The sequence below is a fragment of the Nicotiana sylvestris genome, chromosome 2 (genome assembly GCF_000393655.2).
Source record: "Nicotiana sylvestris chromosome 2, ASM39365v2, whole genome shotgun sequence".
Lineage (NCBI taxonomy): Eukaryota > Viridiplantae > Streptophyta > Magnoliopsida > Solanales > Solanaceae > Nicotiana > Nicotiana sylvestris.
Genome location: NC_091058.1, coordinates 184,050,837 through 184,072,503, shown reverse-complemented (window position 1 = coordinate 184,072,503; position 21,667 = coordinate 184,050,837).

The following is a 21,667-nucleotide window of genomic DNA, read 5'->3' as shown; positions in this document are numbered from 1 at the left end:
GGTAGCAAAACTCCTCTCTCATGACAATGATATAGTCAATTATTCTAGAGGCCGAGTGAGAAGAAAGCCACGTAACCCATCCAATCCGACCCATTTAAGACTTTGGAAAAAGGTATAAACTTTGGTTTGAAATTCTAGCAATTAAATATCGAACTTTAAGGAAAATCATTACTTACTTTTTTTTTTGAAATCCAAGAGACAAGCCCTCGTAGTCCTAAAAAATCGTCAACAATGGCAATAAAGTACTTAAAACCATTACGAGTTGGTATGAAACAAGGCCTCAAAGTGCCCACATGGATAAGTTCGAATGAATGAGACGTCTTAATGCATTTATCGAGGAGAAGTAACCTGGGTTATATGGATAAACAGAGTAGGTAAATGGTTGTTAGAAGAACACCTACAAAGAATACCAATAATAATTACTTATTCCAACTAAAGGAATATGTCCCCTTCCTTAATGCTACCAGACTTCCTCTTTGATGCCATGAAACATAAATGAATTTTACAATGAGAATTATCAGATGAAATAGATATTAGTGTAGCAAAACTAATGAGCACCATTTGGAACCAACAAGCTTAAACTAAGTCAAAGATATTAGAAGTCCATAATAAAGGAGGATTTACCTACTTTCAGTGTCCTTTTAGAAACGGGTACTGGTAGAGTGTAAAAAAAAAGAGGTGAATTTAATCGAATCGTATAGTTGGATGACTAGTCAAGACATTGAGATAATATCGCATTGAAGATTATGGGTAAACAACACACGATGCAAGAAAAATGAAAAGAAAGTGAAAGAGCCTTATGGAAGTCCTTTTACATTGTAACCACTACAAATAGTCGTAATATAAAGCGATTACGAGAAGCTACATTTTTGAAAGAAGATCTCTATATGAAGTCACGTGATGTATAGCTCTGGAATTCTAAAATCCAATTATGTTTAGCAAATCTACTTCATAATGAAGCACTACATCAAACTTCCACACAACCAGCTATTGCAAACCACTTTGGGAGATGCTATAAGACTTAACGGAGAGAAAGGCTTTGACATATGAATGTGTTACTAGGTGTATTTCTCCTTTGTCAACCCAAAACCTAAAGGCGGGAGTTAAACTGATAAGCAGATCATTGGACTAGCACAAGTGTAGATAATCCATTATCGTAAAGAGATCACTCAATTTCAGTAATTGCGGCATGCTATCAACTCTTGATGAACTTGAAGTGATATGAGATCCCAATGAGATAGTATAGAATAATCATGGAGGGTTTGCAGATGTTCATAATGAGTTCTTCATGGATTTTAACTTGAGAACTACCCATATACTAATGAAATATAGAAGAATATGAGAAATAGGCGTTGTGCTATAATAACCCCCAAAGGTGTGCTTGGTCTTGACGGAGAGCCTAGTAAGGGTCCTTACGAGACAGAAAGTGTTACATTGACTCATAGAAGGATATGTTCTCTCATGGTTATCGAACAAGTGTGGGGAAACTGGCACAATGAATTCACTAACTAAAGAACACAATGAACACATGTTATGGAGGTGTAAGGAGAAGGTAAACATTTGTTATGAGATGTATATGCTTCTGCTATATTAACCCCCAACTGCAATATACGACCATGCCATGAGCAACCATAATACTAGGACAAAGTGAGCTACTTACTGCGGTAATGGGCATAGTTTGGTGGATATTGTCCGGTTCAAGATACTTAATAAATTTGTGCCACCAAAGCCAACGGCTTATGAATTGTTTATGTTTTTCTGTCGTGTTTGATTCTTTCCCATTCTCTTTTATAATATCTACGTCTTGCTTCTCATTGTCCCTAGTCCTAATCTTATATGTGTTCTAGTCTATACAATAGCCCTAATAACCTATTCCGATTTCTACAAGCATGTGCATCCTCTAACACTCTACTAAGTCCCCTTCTCAGTTATACGATGGAATAGTAATTAGTATGATTTTTTTCCTATAACATGCTCTAATAAATAAAAATTATCAAAAATATGATTATAGTCATTTACGTTGACGTGAAACCGTATAGTAAGATTTCATAAAGCAGTTTGTCATGACCCAACTCCTACCGGAGCCGCAACGGCGCTTAACACTATTTGCTAGGCAAGCCAACAGTCACACAATAACTACAAATTTGATAAAATGTGGTTTAATAAACTCGACAACGAAAAATATCATAAAATAACTGAGAAAGCAACACCAAAACTACTACAACCATCCCAATGATCTGGTGTAACGAGTACATGAGCACTGTTGAATATTAAAATATAAATCAAAACCTCAATTTAACTGTCTGGATTAGAACATTTATAAGGGAAATAAAGGAAAGATAGTCAAGGTCTGCGGATGTCATATCAGCTACCTCGAAGCCTCCCAAATACTAGTACCAACACAGCTCTAGCAATCACCACGTCTAGATATACTTGTATCTACACACGATGTGCAAAGTGTAGTATGGGTACAACCAACCCGATGTACTCACTAAGTAACAAAACTAACCTTCGGCTGAAAACAGAGACGAGATCATAAGAAAACGGCCAGAGACCAATATCAATGACAACACATATATAATGATGACTTTAACAATAAGTTACTCAAAGGAATTATCATAATAAGCTCGTTCACATTACAAGAATTTTGGCATGCTTCCAAATATAATAATTAAAGCCCAACACTGATAAGAATATTTCAATTACCAGCTAGCATGAGGAATGATGCATCTCTATGCCTACATGTCAATTATTCATGTCAAGTGAATGATTTCATGGTGGAATCCCCAAGTGGTCTTACTCTCAGCATACTTGAGGTATCTACCTCACATGCCCACTTCATCACACATAATCACTCAGTATTGTACAGGTGCCTGACATCAATGTCCCTTACCAAAGCACGTGTGTACATATCACTATTACTGCACTCAGTATTGGCATATCAGACTCCGGAGGGGCGGATCTTCCCAAGTGCTAATCAAAAGACAATATGGCCTATAGCGGCGTGCACCCACATCCAAATAACAATAAAGCTAATATGGCCTGTTGCGGTGTGCAGCCCCATCCAAATAATACTCTCATCACGGCTCTAAAACCCACCTCAGTCATCAACCTCTCAAGTCTCAATGGCTCACAATCTCATATCACTCAGCCCAACAATACCACATATGTAAAACAACAACAACATGCGATGTATCAACGAATGATGAATAGAGACTAAGATATGATATACAAATGAAGAATCATGACTGAGTGTATAATTACAGTTAAGTCAGATAGCCCGAAACAACCGAAATAATCTGATTAGATATCAACCAAATAATCACACAGCCTAAACATGATTTCTAACATAAATCACACTTCAGGTAATCAAATAAGTAGGGAGAACACCGATATAATAAGATATAACAGCAAAACAAGTCCGATAATAGTCTAAAAGTCAACTCAAATCTTGATTACCCGGGTGCGCGCCTACACACCTGTCACCTAGCATGTGCGTCACCCAACACATCACAACTAACATAGTTCCCAGGGATAATTACCCTCAAATCCAAGTTTAGAAATGTCACTTACCTCAAAGCGCACAAATCTATACTCCAAAAAACCCTTCTCACACGAATCGGGCTCCGAACAACTCGAATCTAGTCACAAACAACTTAATATCATCAAATAATGCCATAGGAAACAACTTCAAACGATAAAGCTTCGATCTTTATCAAAATCAAAAAGTCAACTTCGAGTCTGCACCCCGAAACCCGGTCAAACTTAAAAATTCCGAACATCCATTCAATTACGAGTTCAACCATATAAATTGATATTTTAAGAGTCAATATTACACAAGAGGGGGGGGGGTGATTTGTGTAGTACCCAATTTTTGCTTAACTGAACTATAGATGAACCTGGTTCTTCTAGGTGTTCCAACTACTACTGTTTGCAGAATAAAAATACAGAAAATAAAGAACGCATAGATTTTCACGTAAAAAACACCCGACTCAAAAGGTAAAAAAACCACGACCTACTACTCAGTAGGATTTTCCTAAACTTCCACTAAAATCACTGAGCCAAAACAACATTTACAAAAATTCTTTGTAAACCTAAGGATTAACTCTAATCCCCTTGTGGCACACAACCTCAACTATTGCAATAACTTCAAGTTAGTTATAACTTGAACACTCTAGGTACCTAATACAATTGCTTCTATGAAAGCTGAAAGGTACAACTTTAAACCACCTACTACAATTGAACTAGAATAAAAGATAGATACAATGGAACTGGTTCTTCTATCTCATTCAAGTAGCTTCAGGAGTGCACACTCAAATCACACATAAATTGCTTGCAAAATCGCCTTGCTCATTTGCTCTCAATTTAGTTAACTTCTGCGTATGTGCATTACCTGTAAAAGAGAACAACACTGATATTTAATAGGTTAGTAATATGAGTTTGATTGGAACTCAATTGCTGTTCTCCTATCGTAGAAGAGTTCATGATGATCTCAAACTCTAACACTATCTTCATCCTAGATTGTGTTCTCTTCATATAAGGAGACTTTCTCCCCTTATCCAATATGCAACCTTTTTTATCAGATCAGGAGATATTGCTGCTTGATCAGTAGGAGTTATCTCCTTCACATGCATCTCACATGTATAGGTTGATCATGACTGTGCTTCACAAGATGGACATGGTCCATGACTGCGTTCTTTTTGTCAATCTTCAAAACTTCACCTGTTCTTGGGCTAACAAATTCCCCCTTTTTGATGATGACAAACTCTGTGCTTTTTACTGATTTGGAACCTGTAAGAACTCAGCTTAACCATCAATACTAAACTTAGAAAATTCACTTATCATCAAGGACCAGGTTAATTAGGTTATAAATATCACTTATTTTCAGAATGTGTAGAGCACAATGTCTCTTCCCCCTTTTGGTATCATCGAAAAGTTGCATACAAAGTATAATACCCATATTTTAATAAATACTTATGGCTACTGGGGCAACTGCAAGTGCAATCATGGTGCAATCATCAGTAATCAAGCAAACATATTTAAACTATCAAGGACAGATTAGTCATTGAATAAGAGCAAAACAGTGGTTATCATTGACAGAGATATGTTGCCACCAACAATCCACAAAAAGAAAGAAAAACATTTAAACCATGAGCGAATTTTTTTTTTGGCTAGGAATTCTGAACTTGTGTAATTATCTAGATTAATTCTTACTCAGCTTCATACTTTAATTAGTATACTCCTGTGACATGTGTTTATATGACTCACTGATCTCTTAATTTTCTCTATTATGGCATTTGAGGCATTGTTCAAGAGACTTCTAAATGAAGAACCTGGTTCATCAGTAAGGGTTCATATGAAAGCTAAGGTATATTTTCTATATTCTGCATAATTAGAAAGATTAATAATTCAATCATTAGCAGAAGTCCTATACTTGTTAAATTCCTAGAAAATTATATCTGTTAGCATTGAACCAGTTCGGTCTGCCTAGAACTCTAAACCGAAAATTTTGCCTAAAATCTAGGGAAGATAAACCGATCATTCAAAATCTGGAATTTTAGGTTGATTAGACCTCTATTTGACCACTGCAAAAGGCTACCGTTACCTATTAAATGTGTATTTCTCTTTAAATACACATCATTTCTCCTTCCATCTTTATAATTCCAAACCGTCAAAACTTTTTCTTCACTTTCACTTGCCCTTTTCTCCAAAACTTTAAATTCCCAAATTCTCTCAAGAAACCAACGATCATGACTAACCTACAAGACAATCCTGGAACTCCTCCACCACCATCTCCCTCAAATTCATCCACACCTTCTCCACCCAGTACATCGCCAAAACCTAGACTGTGTATGGTGAAAATGCTTGCTCGAAAGACTGTAGCGTCTAGGGCTCTAAGGAAGAAATTAAATGAAAAGTTGAAGGTAAGCTAGGCCCAAAACTCCAGCTCTAGCTCTAATTCTGAATCATATCAATCCGCTACTGAGGGGGAAGGACCTGGGTCTTCTGACTCTAAAAAGACTCAAGAATCTCCATCTAAGGTAATTTCTTCTGAGAATCTAGAATCTAGGTTTATTCTGGTTGGGTCTATTAAGGATATAGAAGTACCAGGGTCACAAAGGAGTGGAGGTAAAAAGAATTCTGAAAAAGAAAAAGAGAGAGAGGGTGCATGTGGTGATGAGAAGGGAAATGGGAAGGGAGCAGTTCTTGATATCTGTGGGTTGCACAAAAAAGGGTAGAAGAGAGTGACATGAAGTCAGGGGGAAGTGGTTCTGGGAAGCTGCTGAGGGGTTGGTTCATTTGAGCACACAGAGAGATGAACCTGTTTCATCTACTAAAGAGACCCTAGCAGACCTACTGAAAAAGGTTGGGGCAAGCTATGACCCAAAGAAGCGCAGAACTCCCACAACAAAAGCCCCCAATGTTCCTAAGCCTTCCAAGAAAATAAAGGCTTCATCCCCAACATATACAGCCTCTTCACTGCCAAGGGGTAGAGCCACAAGAAGTAGGGTGAAATAGAGTGAAGCTGATCTACAAATGGCTTTAAAAGAGAGTAAGAAAAGGAAAATGGATAAAGGAACGGGAAAGATTGCAGAATCCTCAGAGGCTGTTGAGGAAGAGGAGATGGAACTGGTCCATCAAGAAAGGGGTACATCAGTGGAGGTTCCTACCCCCAAGCCTAAAAAGCCCAAGACCTCCTCCAAGAAGTCTTCCTATGTTTTTGAGGCTGTTGAACCTACACTAGCCAAGAGGACAAGATATACAGTGAAAAAAAAACAATCAAAAATTTCTGAAGATGATGACTAGAGTGGAGAAGAAGAAGAAAATGACTCTGAGAAGGAACAGGATAAGTTTGCCATGTTTGGCAAAAGAAAGATTTTAAAGGGTAGACTGCTGAAAGACCTGGTGGAACCAGGATGATGAGATTGGTGGATGCTTTAGCTGCTCAAGGATGGAAGGACATGGTCCTTCATATGGATGGTAGGCTAGCCAGAATGAGCTAATTTAATTTATGGCCAATGCTGCGGTTAAGGATGGCATTGTTAGTAGCTTGATGAAAGGAGTCCAAGTGTAGTTTGATGCAAAGAAACTGGGAGAGATCCTGGACATACCCTATGATGGGTTTGATGACTATACAAGGCAAAGGTGGCCTTTCCTGGACTCCCTCCCTACTGCTCTTGCAATCACCAGGAGATTTTGTGATTCAGAAGAGGTGAATGAAGCCACGGCTGTGCAGAAAAGTGAAATGAGGCCTGAGCACAAGGTCTTGTTTGAATTTCTCAACAAATGTTTATTGCCCAGACAAGAGAAAAGACATATTACTAATTAAATGGATCTAGTTCTTATGGAGTTCCTGGAGATAGGAAAGTAAATTAACTGGCCTGCCTTCATTATCAAGCTGCTAGACAGGATCATAAACGACTCCAAGGCCCATGCTACTCCCTATGACTTTATTCTAACCACAGTTCTGGACAGACTCAATGTGCCTCTGAAGAAATGGGAAATGTCCTCGAGCAAGGATCACTTTGGCATCAATACTCTTCTCGTTTGTGACTATGCAGTCACTGCCATCCCAAATGAACCTGGTTCATCTCAGAAGGTACCCATCAACAACAAAGTTAAGACTCTGGTTCAGGAATGTGCAGCCAAGGATGCTGAAATAGCTAGGCTCAAGGCTCGTCTGATTGAAGTGGAAACTGAGAGGGATGGTCTCAGAACTGAGCTTGCTAAAGAAAAGGAGAAGAATGATGGAATTCTTTATAACATGCTGAGTCTTCTCTAAACACAAACCCAACCCTCTAGTTCCTCCAATCCTTAGGACTCCTGAACTTGTTTAGTACCTCAGTGACCCAGATTAGGGATGTTTATATCTTTTTTATAGCACTAGTGTTATCACAGAATATAGGAATGCAACCAACTTTAATGCCAAAATCTACCAACTGCTATTTGATCCATAACAATTGAGCATAACAAGAAGCAACAACAACATATTCAGCCTCAGCAGTGAATAAGGCCACTGAATTTTGCTTTTTAGTGGCCCAGGATACAAGACATGAGCCAAGAAAGTGAGCCATACCTGAGGTGTTTTCCTATCTACAAGGAAACCTGTATAATCAGCATCAACATATCCTACTAGATTGAAATTACTACCTTTAGGATACCAAAGACATAGATCAGTGGTGCCTTTCAAATATCTTAGTATCCTCTTGACAGCAGTCAAGTGAGACTCTTTTGGATTGGCCTGAAAGCGAGCACAAAGCCATACACTGAAAACTATGTCATGTCTACTGGAAGTAAGATACAATAGTGAACCAATCATACCCCTATACAACTTCGGATCAACTGATGAACCAGGTTCATCTATGTCTAATTTAGTAGCAGTTGCAATGGGGGTGTCTATTTCCTTTGATTCATCTATTTTAAACTTTTTGATCAGCTCTTTTGCATACTTCTACTGATGGATCATGGTTCCATTTGGGTTTTATTTGATCTGTAAGCCTAAGAAAAAGTTAAGCTCACCCATCATACTCATTTCAAACTCACTCCCCATTAATTTTGCAAAATCCTTACTTAGTTTATCAGTTGTGGCCCCAAAGATTATGTCATCACATATATTTGTACCACAAGGATATATTTACCTTTTTCCCTTAAGAATAGGGTACTGTCAATTTTACCTCTTTTGTAGCCATGTTCAAGCAGAAATTTGGACAGTCGTTCATACCATGCTCTAGGAGCCTGCTTGAGTACATAGAGAGACTTGTCTAATTTGTACACATCCTTAGGACATTCCTTGCTCTCAAACCCTGGAGGTTGTTTCACAAACACTTCTTCTTTCATATAGCCATTTAGGAAGGCACTTTTGACATCCATCTGATGGAGAGTAAATTCCATGTGTGCAGCAAAGGCTATGAGGAGTCTTATTGCCTCTAGTCTTGCAACTGGAGCAAAAGTCTCATCATAATCTATACCCTCCTCTTGGCTGTAACCTTGGACCACAAGTCTTGCCTTGTTTCTTGTAACTGTTCCATTTTCATCAAGTTTGTTTTTGAAGACCCATTTTGTACCAATAACTGATCTGTCCTTGGGTCTTGGAACTAGATGTCAAACTTGACTTCTCTTGAACTGATTGAGTTCATCTTGCATTACATTCACCCAATCTACATCCTGCAAAGCCTCAACAATATTTTTAGGTTCAATAAGAGATAAGAAAGCATCAAAAGCACACAAATTCTTTAATTGTGATCTAGTTTTGACTCCAGATGTTGGATCAGTGATTATGTTCTCAATAGGATGAGAGCTTTGATACTTGTGAGGTTTCACAACCAACTAATGTCTGCTAGATGTTTCTCCCATGTCCTGTTACTGAGGAATAGGGGTCATGAATAGGTTCTTTTAGGGGATTTGTTTCAATTCCTCTTTGATCAGTTCCCCTTGTCAGGTTGCCCTAAATGGAAGAACCTGTTCCATCACATGTTCCTTCTTTTGGTGCCACTTTAACTTGTGCTAAGACTTCAGTCAAATCCTTTACCAATCCAATGGCTTCATCTTTATGTTCTTGTCTCTCAAAAAGAACGTTAGTTTCATCAAACACTACATGCACACTTTCTTCTACACACAAAGTTCTTTTATTGAACCCTTTATAAGCTTTGATATGTAAAGAATATCCCAAGAATACTCTCTCATCACTTCTGGGATCAAACTTACATAGGGAGTCTTTTCCATTATTGTGCACAAAGCACTTGCATCCAAATGCCCTAAGATGTGATATATTTGGTTTTCTCTCTTTAAGTAACTCATAGAGAGTCTTCTCTACAAGATGTCTAGTCATGCATCTATTGATAATGTAACATGCAGTGTTTACAGCCTCTGCCCAGAAGCTTTGGGGCAGTTTACTAGAAAGAAGCATAGTCCTAGACATGGCTTCAAGAGTCCTGTTCTTTCTTTCAACTACTCCATTTTGTTGAGGAGTCCTAGGGGCAGAGAAGTTGTGATCTATACCATGCTCATCACAAAATTCAGCAAACTTAGCATTTTCAAATTCAGTTCCGTGATCAGACCTAATGGATGCAAGTTGATTACCTAGTTGTTTATGAGTTTTTCTAACAAAAACAGTAAACATGTCAAATGCTTCATCTTTAGGTGTTAAAATTAGTACCCAAGTAAATATAGAATAATCATCAACAAGTACCATTACATATTTCTTTCCACCTCTGCTCATGGTTCTCATTGGACCACAAAGATCCATATGGACCAGTTCCAACGTCCTGGTTGTGCTTATCATTTTCTTGCTTTTGAAGGATGATCTTACCTGCTTTCCCCTTGCACAGGCCTCACAAACTTTATCTTCTTTGAACTTGATGTTAGGTAACCCTATCACCAAGTCCTTAGAGACTAATTTGTTTAGCTGATTCAGACTAGCATGACCAAGTCTTTTGTGCCATAGGAGGGCATCATTATCCAAAACACTTAGGCAGGTGAGCTCATTTTCTGAAAGAGTAGACAAATCAACAATGTAAATGTTGTTAACTCTTTTTCCCTACAAAACAATCTTGTTAGTGGTAAGGTTAATCACAAAGCATTTAGTAGAGGCAAATGTTACAAGGTTACCTCTGTCACACAGTTGTGACACACTAATCAGGCTGTATTTCAAGCCATCTATCAAGTAGACATTCTCAATGGAGTGAGAGTCTGTCTTACCTACCTTTCCAACTCCAATAATCTCACCTTTCTTCCTATTTCCAAAGAAGACATTACCTCCCTTTAAGTCCTCAAGTGAAAGGAACTGGTTCTTACTTCCAGTCATATGTTTTGAGCAGCCACTATCCATGTACCATATTTGGCTACTTCCCTTCACTTGGACCTGCAAAAAGAAATCAAGGGTTAGTCTTAGGAACCCAAACTAGTTTGGGTCCCTTTCTATAGGCAAAAGGATAAATCAAATTCCTTTTAGCCCACCCAGGCAACCTATTTTCTCTTGAACAAAAGCTTTGTTCTTTTGACTGGCCTTTTCTTTTGCATTACATTCATTTTTGTAATGGCCAGTCTTGCCACAGTGTGTGCAGATTTTGTTCTCAGGGAGAGTGAGGTACTTGCTTTTGGGATCCCACTTAGGTTCTTGAGTCCCATAGCCAAGTTTTCTTTTGTTGCTACTGTGATGTTCTTGTAGCCAGGAAAGTGCATCAGAAGCCTTGTTCCATTTGCAAGTTCTGTCTAGTTCATGTTTTACATTCCCTAGATCTTCTTTTAAGACTTTTATCTGCTCATCATTCCTGTACAACTCATCCTTTATTTTTCCTAAGTTTTCTTCTAGGGTGAGATGTGTGTGGTCAGCTTTTTTCTTACCTGTTCCTAGTTTCAGTTTTAAGTTCTCAGATCTAAGTTCTAGGACACTGGTGTCAAGTTCAAGAACCTGGTTCTTCAACTCAACATTTTTACTATCACTCTCATTAGCCCTAGACTCTAGATTTTTGCACTTGGCTTTTAGGATCACACATTCCCTAGATCGATCTTCCTTCTTATTGTTAATTATCTCGGACTAATCAATGAAGTCTAGCAATAGCTCAGACAACCTTTCTTTAGACAGGAATTTAATCTTGTCTTTGAGATGAAGGATACTTACCTCTTGTTCATCATCTGATTCTCCGATGGCCATAAGTGCTTGTTCATCTCTAGCTTCATCTTCTGAGTCCTCATCTGATGTTTCTCCCCAAGCAACAACCATAGCTTTTGTTGATCCTTTGTTCCTTTTTGGTTGAACCTGTTCCTTCATCATGTTCCTTCGTTCTGCCCTTTCCTTCTTCCTATTCCTTCGTTCTGCCCTTTCCTTCTTCCACTCAATTTCCCGTTGAGGACAGTTCTTGATCATGTGGTCAGTCTTACCACATTTGTAGCAACCCTCGTTGGTCTGTTTCTCAGGAACCCTTGGTTTGTTGAAGGTTGTACCTCTTGAAGAACCCTTTCCTCTCACCAGGTACTTTTAGAAATCTCTTGTGATCATGGCCATTTGATCATCCTCCAAATCTGAACCTTCAGTTATTCTGAGAGCCAGACTTCTTTCCTTCTTGGGTGCATCCATTTTCATGGTTTGCCTTATCAGTTCATAGGCAGTAAGTTTTTCAATCAGTTCATCCAGCTTGAGGGTAGCAATATTCTTTGATTCCTGAATAGCAGTGATTTTGCTTTCCCAAGTCACTGGTAAAACCTTTGTCAAGATTTTCTCAACCTTGTCTTCTTCAAGGATAATTCTCCCAAGAGATTTAAGTTCATTTGTTAGTGTTGTGAACCTTGTGTACATCTTCTGGATAGATTCTCCTTCCTTCATACTGAAATTCGCATGCTGAGAATATAGCAGTGTTCCTCTTGATCTCTTTACTTGAAGAGTTCCTTCATGAGCCACTTGTAAAGTGTCCCATATTTCCTTTGCAGTAGTACAACTTTGAATCCTGTTGTACTCGTCTGCACCCAGTCCACACACAAGCCTTTTCTTGGCCTTGGCATTCTTCTCCCATTTCTTCAAATCTTCAGCAGTGCAGTTAGCTCTTGTCTTTGGCACATCCACTCCTTCAACATTCTTCTTTGTAGTTGCCAGAGGACCATCTGTGACTATGTCCCAGAGTTCATAGTTGTCACACCTCCTTTTTACCTACACCCCCGTGAAAGGACGTAAAGGGAGTTTTTCCAATTAAAGGGCAATCGAAACGGGATTTATTATTTAATTCAGAGTTGCCACTTGGGAGATTTATGGTGTCCCAAGTCACCGGTTGAATCCTGAATCGAGGAAAAGATTAACTCTGTATTACAGTCCGCGAACCAGAAATTCGGGTAAGGAATTCTGTTAACCCGGGAGAAGGTGTTAGGCATTCCCGAGTTCCGTGGTTCTAGCACGGTCGCTCAACTGTCATATTCAGCTTATTTATCTGATTTTAATTCATATTGAACCTATGTGCAAATTTAAACTTTTTACCGCTTTTATTATTGTTATTTTTTCAACGAGAATTGCAACGTCGTGAAAACGCATCTCGAACCACGTCACATCAATGCACCCGTGGTTGTTGACACATCTCGACTCTGTTGAGATTTGGATTTGGGTCACATAAGTGTGCACCCGAGTTTAAGAAAGTAAATTATTAAAGGCGCGACTAGCGTATCATTATTTTGGGTAAGGCTGTGAAATTTTGCTATACGGCCCATCCCGAAGTCTAAGTAATTTTACCAACATGTATAGAGGGCCCCGCAGCTTGTGTATTTTTGTTTGTCAAGGCTCTTCTCACTCATTATTAGGTCCATCCTAAAGTGAACCAAGATTTTCTAATTAATTTGTCTCTAAAAATAAGGAAAAATCCTAATCGATTTTGTCAAGGGCCTAAAACAATAATTGTAAACCAAATATGTCTCAGGGCTCAAGGATAAGCCCGAAAAATGTGAATTGGCACAACCAAAAGCCGGCCCAACGTAGTCTTTGACCCAGGCCCATGCGAGTATACAAATAAGGTAAAACCCGGGCCATTCGTTAAAGCGCTAAAGCTTAGATGGCCTGGAATTAGGCTGACCACTAGACTGACGCAGCTTCCGTTGAATCAAATCAAGTACCCATCGAAATTACTGCGTCCTTTTACTCAAATGAACAAAACATGGTTTGAAGATTAGATTATTTTAACTACTGGTCCGTTTTTACTAAAGGTGAAAGAGCAAATTAAGAGGTAGCTTTGAGTTCGACAACAAGATTGCATATCAAGCCTTCAAGGATTAGACTATTGGTCATACACTTCTACCAACGCTAGTTAACACCTATATATTAAGAACTAATCTGCATGATATGAGTTACTGCAATACAATACATGCTCAACTGGACATCAAACTCGATTTCAAATCCAACTGTTTCCGACTTTTCATTTAAACATAAATGAACACTAAACTACACATACACCCATTGTACTGAATTGCATTTAGATAGTTACGAATTTGAATTGGTTCGAAGAAGTTCAAAGGCAGTTTATTACAAGCTGTAGATTCAGCCATTCCAAATTACTTAAACAAATAGTCCTAATTACAATTCAAACCATTACATTCAATTATAAGGAAGATATAGTAGCTACTGAAGTTTTCCAATGAAGTTAGATTTCCATTTCATTTTATTTCAGCCAAACTCTACATGATGTGGAGATTCAACATGTACCTGGATTGGAAAACAGGACAAGAAGAAGGAGAAGTCAGCAGCAGGTAAGCAGTAGACAATACAGCAGCAATGGGATTCAGAACAGCTCCAAAAACCAGTTTTAAAACCAGAATAACACTCAACCACAACCCAGAATGAGTTTGTCAACCAACAACAATACAGACACCCAAAACAGAACAAACTGAGCTCGGATAAGTTCAGAAACAGAATCAATAGACTGCCAAATAGATTCAACAATCATAAGGGGCAAGAACCAGTGCTTGGAATCTAAATTCTTCCAAGAACTCAATGGAACAATATTCTTTCTCTTAAACTCTCTCTTAGAACTGATTCAAGACTCAAAAATGTTCTCTCAGATTGACTTTTCCTCTCTCCGGGTCTCTCCTCTAATTTTTCAGAATCTCCTACTGTAAACCCTTTAATCTATATTACATCTTTCAACTATAACCAATTCAATTCGAATTCAAATAACTGTTCGAACTAGAATTTAAATCAGATCAAATGGCATCAACATAAGAACAATGATTCAGGACGAACTCCTATTGAACTGTCAAGGTTATGGATACATAGAAATGAACTAACACAATCCTAAATAGAATCCATACAGGAACAAATGAATCATTGTAACTACACTGAATTCATATGCGACAAAATGATAAACAACACAGATGAAATAACTTGAACCAAATAATAGCACCAAACCATTACAGGAGTAATCATGGCTTTATACCAGGCCTTATTGACACTGACTTTTACAACCAAACTAACGGACAAACATACTCAATCGATTCAGCATATGCCAACCAACCATATGAGAAAAACTGGACCAGAAAAAGGTCCGAAAGAGAAGAGAGAAATAAATTAAAAGATGATGAAATACCATGAAGCTTAAGCAGATAAATAACAACAAAAATAGAAAAGAAAAAGAAGAAAAATACCTCAAAATTACAGGCTAACTCCGAACAGTTCCCATTTTAGACTTCGACTCGAATTGTTGAGGTCCAAACGGACCTTAATCGAGTGTTTTCGACTGAAAACACTCGACTAAAGTCGATTAAGAACCTCAAATTTCCCCTTTACTCGGACAGGTTCCAGGTTTTGGCTCTCTAGGGTTCTTCTATTTATTTGAAACTTGACCAGTTCTAGCAAGATTCGAGCTAGACCAAGGGCGTTTTAGGCACGAGGGAGGTCAGGTGGATAGCTGGTGTGAGTTTGGGGTTCATTAGATGAACTACGGTTTTGGGTCCTGAGCTTCAATCGAAGATTCAAAAAAGCCGGGGATGATTTGAGGACAACGGAGTGGGGATTCAGGTTGAGGATGGTTAGGAGGCTCAGGGGTGTTAATTTGAGGGTCACCGGAGAAGGTGAGGTTTTAGGTTGATTATGTGATTGAAGATTCGAGAAGCTGTGGCATGATTCGAAGTTAATAGAGTATGGAATCATGTTGAGGGAGGTTAGGAGGTTCAGGGGTGTTATTTGGGTGGCCGGAGGCATCGTTGCCGCCGGGTTTCAGGCGAAGGCGTGGGGTGGCGGCTCTAGGGTTTCGAGAGGTCGCTTGGTCTGTGGTTTGGGAGACGAAGAAGAGGGGTCGGGAAATGAGGGGGGTAGGGGGTTTAGGAGTTTGGTATATTGAGATGGTGAGATTAATGTGGTCCGTTGGATCAGTGAAGATTGACGGCATGGATCAATTCCCTTAATGGGAACGGTGTCATTTGGTTTTAGTAGGGGATGGGGCGGGTATAGGAACAGGTAAGGGAAATATTTTTGGACCGTTGATCAATTTAAATCAACGGCCCTGATCAGGGTTTCCCCAAAATGATGCCGTTTGGGGTGTCTTTGAGATGGACTAGACCGGGGTCATTTGGGCCTGTTTGAACGGGCAAAACGGGGTGGGTCTAGGCCCAATCCGATTTTTTTTTCTTTTTCTTGTTTTATTTGTTTCTTTTTCTTCTTAAAATAATTTTCCAAATTAAAAACCAATATCCTACATTGATTTATAAATCAAATTAACTTATAAAAATTCTAATTAATTATAACACATAATTGACTAACAAATGGGAAAACAAAATCGCACAATCGGACATCAAATGCTAAAAATGCACAGTACATCATTTTTGTGATTTTCGTTCTCGCAAAGCCAAAATTGTTTTACTTAATTTCTAATTGTAACATTAAATCCTAAATGCACAGGCAACACATATTTTTGTATTTTTCATTAATTAAAATAAAATAAACATTGACAAACAAAAATGCGAATAATTATCCAAAAATGCCACGCAAATCCTCAAAATTGCACACAAAGGAAAATTATTTTATCTTGAATTTTTGGGAGTAGTTCTCGTAGGGCAAAAATTACGTGCTCACAGCTGCCCCTCTTTGTCCGAAAACACGAAGAGTTTTCGTGCAAAGATAAAGTGAGCGGATACGAGCGATTTTTGCCCGTTCGGCTACTCCGTGCGAAGCATTTTTGAAAGATTTGACTTGACCTCTGCTTCAAAGGTTTCCTACATATCCCTGGCTAAAAGGGAATCAGGTCAATGTAGTTCGGGAAGTTTTGGTAGCTAGGACTACCATGGAGCTGTTATTTTGCTGTTACTGTTGTTGCTGCTGATGTTACCGCTTACTGACCTCCTTATTACACCTTGATGAAAGATAAAGAAGTTATACTAAGCTATGATCTATGAATTACAAAGATTTATTCTCAAACTTGGTCATGTGACTGTTGCTGCCTTGTTGCCTTGTGTTTCCTCTGGTATTTCTTTACTTCTGATTTGACTTGTATTCTCCCTTGATTGCCGATCTCGAACTGCTTATTTCCTTCTTGTGAGCTTCACATTATTTTTCCTTCGAATCTTGAACTGCCTTCCTCTGCTGGGGATTTTTGTTGTTTCCCGCTGGGGATTTTTGTTGTTTTCCCTCTGGGGATTTTTGTTGTATTCCTCTGCTTTACTGACTTCAACAACAATTACTTCTTAAAATATAACACCTCCATTCTCCAAGCGGGCTCCTGACTTCAATAACTTCTTAAAGATAACACCTCTATTCTCCAGGCGGGCTTCTGACTTCAACCACTTCCTAAAAATATAACACCTCTATTCTCCAGGCGGGCTCCTGACTTCAACGACTTCTTAAAAATATAACACCTCTATTCTCCAGGCGGGCTCCTGACTTCATCAACTTAAAATTTAACAACCTCCATTCTACAGGCGGGCTCTTGACTTCTTCAACTTAAAATTTAACAACCTTCATTCTATAGGCGGGCTCCTGACTTCTTCAACTTAAAATTTAACGACCTTCATTCTACAGGCGGGCTCCTGACTTCTTCAACTTAAAATATAACAACCTCCATTCTACAGGCGGGCTCCTGACTTCTTCAACTTAAAATTATAACAACCTCCGTTCTACAGGCGGGCTCCTGACTTCTCCAACTTAAAATATAACAACCTCCGTTCTATAGGCGGGCTCCTGACTTCTTCAACTTAAAACATAACAACCTCCGTTCTACAGGCGGGCTCCTAACTTCTTCAACTTTTAAAATAAACAACCTCCGTTCTACAGGTGGGCTCCTGACTTCTCCAACTTAAAATATAACAACCCCCGTTCTACAGGCGGGCTCCTGACTTCTTCAACTTAAAACATAAAAACCTCCATTCTCCAGGCGGGCTCCTGACTTCTTCAACTTTTAAAATAAACAACCTTCGTTCTACAGGCTGGCTCCTGACTTCATCAACTTAAAATTTAACAACCTCCATTCTACAGGCGGGCTCCTGACTTCTTCAACTTAAAATTAAACAACCTTCGTTCTACAGGCGGGCTCCTGACTTCTTCAACTTAAAATTATAACAACCTCTATTCTACAGGCGGGCTCCTGACTTCTTCAACTTAAAACATAACAACCTCCGTTCTACAGGCGGGCTCCTGATTTCTTTAACTTTTAAAATAAACAACCTCCGTTCTACAGGCGGGCTCCTGAATTCTTCAGCAATTACCTCCCTCAAACTGGTGTTTTCACTTATCTGAAACCTGCCGGGGATAACACTGCTGGGGAATTATCTTCCTTCTTTAAGACTAGTTACTTTCCTCCTTTTAACAATGGTGGGGATGATACTGATTCAAAGACCACTACCCTTAAAACTTGGGTTATCTTGCTTCTTCCAAGATTGCTTTCTTTAAAACTTGTATTGCCTTCTCCCGTAAACTGCTGGGGATTCCACTTCCTTCAAAACTTGTGTTATCTTCCATCTTCCCTAAGTGGGTATCTGATTTGAAGAAAATTTTCGCAATGAGAGAAAATTTTATGCCCCAGTTTGATAATCTTCTTTGTGGCCATGTCTTCCCGCTGTCAATAACATTTCCTTTCCCTGCTTCAAATCAAAGAAAAATTTGTTAGTTTAAAACGTGGTGAGTGGTCGTGCCACTCCTGCTGGGGATGGTTTTTCCCTTTTTCCTTTCCCTGCTTTGCGTTTTATTACAAAACTTGCTGGGGATGATATTATTTGCTGGGGATGATATTCCTGCTGGGATGGTTTTTCTTTTCTCTTCCTTCCCCGCTCTGTGTTGTCCGACCATTGCGGAACTTGGTCGATAATCTGTCGGAGTTGTTCCTGCATCTCACAAATCTGCTGGGGATCCTCTTGGAATTTGATCCATAACTTTTCAACTGTTGTTTTTTCTGTTTTTCTCCAACTTCCCCTGGAAATTTGGTCCTCTTGGAATCTAGACCCATTCATCATTTGGTCTTGCGACAAACTTATTTTCGCTTTGTCGCCTTATCTTTGGCCCGTCCTATCCACATTGTGTTTTTGCACCATCTTGGCAATTGATAATAAGCACTGAAAAATCCTTTTCAAAAATAAACTGTTGGGGAGATAAAGTCTTTAGACCAAGAAATGAAAAAGTGATGATTTCAAAAGATAGAAAAAAAAAAGAAGAAATCTTTCTGAACAAATGCTGGGGAAAAGGAAAGAAAAGAACTTATCTGAATGATATAACCGATCCCAATGATCATGTCGTGCATTCCGGATTAATCCACCCAGTCTACTTGTATCAATCAATCTTTTGGACAGCCTCATCTTGCTGGGGATAAACAGGCACTCAACTCTTTTCCAACTACGGATCCTTCCCGCCAATCTTGTGTTGTCGCCTCATAGTGCCCTTCGAGGGGTTTTTACTAATAAGACTCTCTCATTTCTCTCAACTCTCGTCGCCTTATGGTGCCTGTAAAGGTTTTCACCGATAAGACTCTCTCGTTTTATTTCTCTCAACTTACGTAGCCTTATGGTGCCTGTGGAGGTTTTCACCGATAAGACTCTCTCATTTTATTTTATTTTTTCCAGCTGGGGATTGGAGTGTTGCCGATATGACTCTCTCTGTTGGGGATTCTTCTGGCTATCAATTCATTTCCAGCTTATGATCCTCTTCTCTGTTGGGGATCAGAGTGTTATTCCCGACTTCCATTTGCATGACTTGGCACTTCTCGGAGTCTGATCGGGAGGTCTTTTTTGGACATCAATATGGGTTTTTGTGTATGGCTAAAAGAAAAAAAAGGGTAAAGGTTCAAAATAATTTTGATGGGTAAAACATTACAACTCCTGGAATCAACTTTCTTTCCCAAAATTATAAACACAACTTCTGACCCAGTTTCTTGTTTGGGAATTTTTATTTATTTTTTTGTTACACTATGACCGAGTCGTGAGGCGCCTACGTATCCTTCTTTGAGGAATCAGGTCAAACGTAGTTCCCAATTCCTTTGTTTTTCTTGTGACTTTTCTTTTGTCTTTATTATCATTATTTTTCTCTTCTCTTTTTCTTTCATTTTCATTACTGATTCCAAAAGAGGGGTATGAAAGAATAAATAAGGCTCAAAAGGGGAAGCAAAGGTTGAAGTGTTTGGATGGAAGAACAAATTGCCTCCGTCATTTCATTCTCCGATACCATGCCATGTGCAAACAAACAACAATTATAATTAAAAGAAATCATACATAATATCTCTTAACCGCATCAGAATTGATAGCCATGTCGACGTTTCCCTTCGATATCTGTTAAACATAAAGCGCCATTGGACAACACTCTGGTTACAATGAATGGCCCTTGCCAATTCGGGGCGAACTTGCCCTTTGCCTCAGCTTGATGTGGGAGGATGCGTTTCAGCACTTGCTGGCCCACTTCAAACTTCCGGGGACGCACCTTTTTGTTGTATGCTCTTGCCATTCTCTTTTGATATAACTGGCCATGACACACAACTGCCAATATCTTTTCATCAATCAAGTTCAACTGCTCCAAACGGGTTTTGACCCACTCGTCATCATCAATCTCAGCCTCAGCGACAATCCGAAGGGACAGAATTTCTACTTCTGTCGGTATCACTGCTTCAGTTCCGTACACCAACAAATAAGGAGTTGCACCTACTGAAGTACGAACAGTAGTGCGATAACCCAACAATGCAAATGGTAATTTTTCATGCCATTGCCTTGAACCTTCTACCATCTTCCGAAGTATCTTCTTTATGTTTTTGTTGGCTGCCTCAACTGCTCCATTCGCCTTGGGACGATATGGGGTGGAATTGCAGTGTGTAATCTTAAACTGTTGACATACCTCTTTCATCAAATTGCTGTTAAGATTAGCACCATTATCCGTGATGATCACCTTTGGGATTCCAAATCTACAGATGATATGGGAGTGAACAAAATCTACCACTGCCTTCTTGGTTACTGACTTGAAAGTTTTAGCTTCAACCCACTTAGTGAAATAATCGATGGTCACCAGAATGAACCTATGACCGTTGGTAGCTGCTGGCTCAATAGGTCCAATGACATCCATGCCCCAGGCAACAAATGGCCATGGTGCTGACATTGTATGCAATTCTGTCGGCGGAGAATGAATCAAATCTCCGTGTATCTGACACTGATGGCATTTTCGCACGAAATTGATACAATCACGCTCCATAGTGAGCCAATAATACCCTGCTCGAAGAATCTTCCTCGCCAAAACATATCCGCTCATATGTGGCCCACACACTCCCGTATGTACCTCTGTCATCACTGTCGTGGCTTGACCAGCATCTATACATCTCAACAATCCCAAATCTGGTATTCTTTTGTATAACACTCCTCCACTGAGGAAAAATCCATTTGCCAATCGCCGAATGGATATCTTTTGATCTCCGGTGGCCTGCTCTGGGTATATCCCCATCCTGAGGTATTCCTTGACATCATAAAATCATGGCTCGCCATCCATTTCTTCCTCTATCATGTTGCAATAAGCATGCTGATCACGAACCTGGATATGCAACGGGTCAACATGAATTTTGTCTGGGTGGTGCAACATCGATGCTAAAGTGGCCAAAGCATCGGTAACCTCATTGTGAACTCTTGGGATGTGTCTGAATTCCACTGATCGAAATCGCTTGCTCAGATCGTGCAAACATTGTCGATATAGTATAAGCTTCAAATCCCGTGTTTCCCATTCACCGTGGATTTGATGCACCAGGAG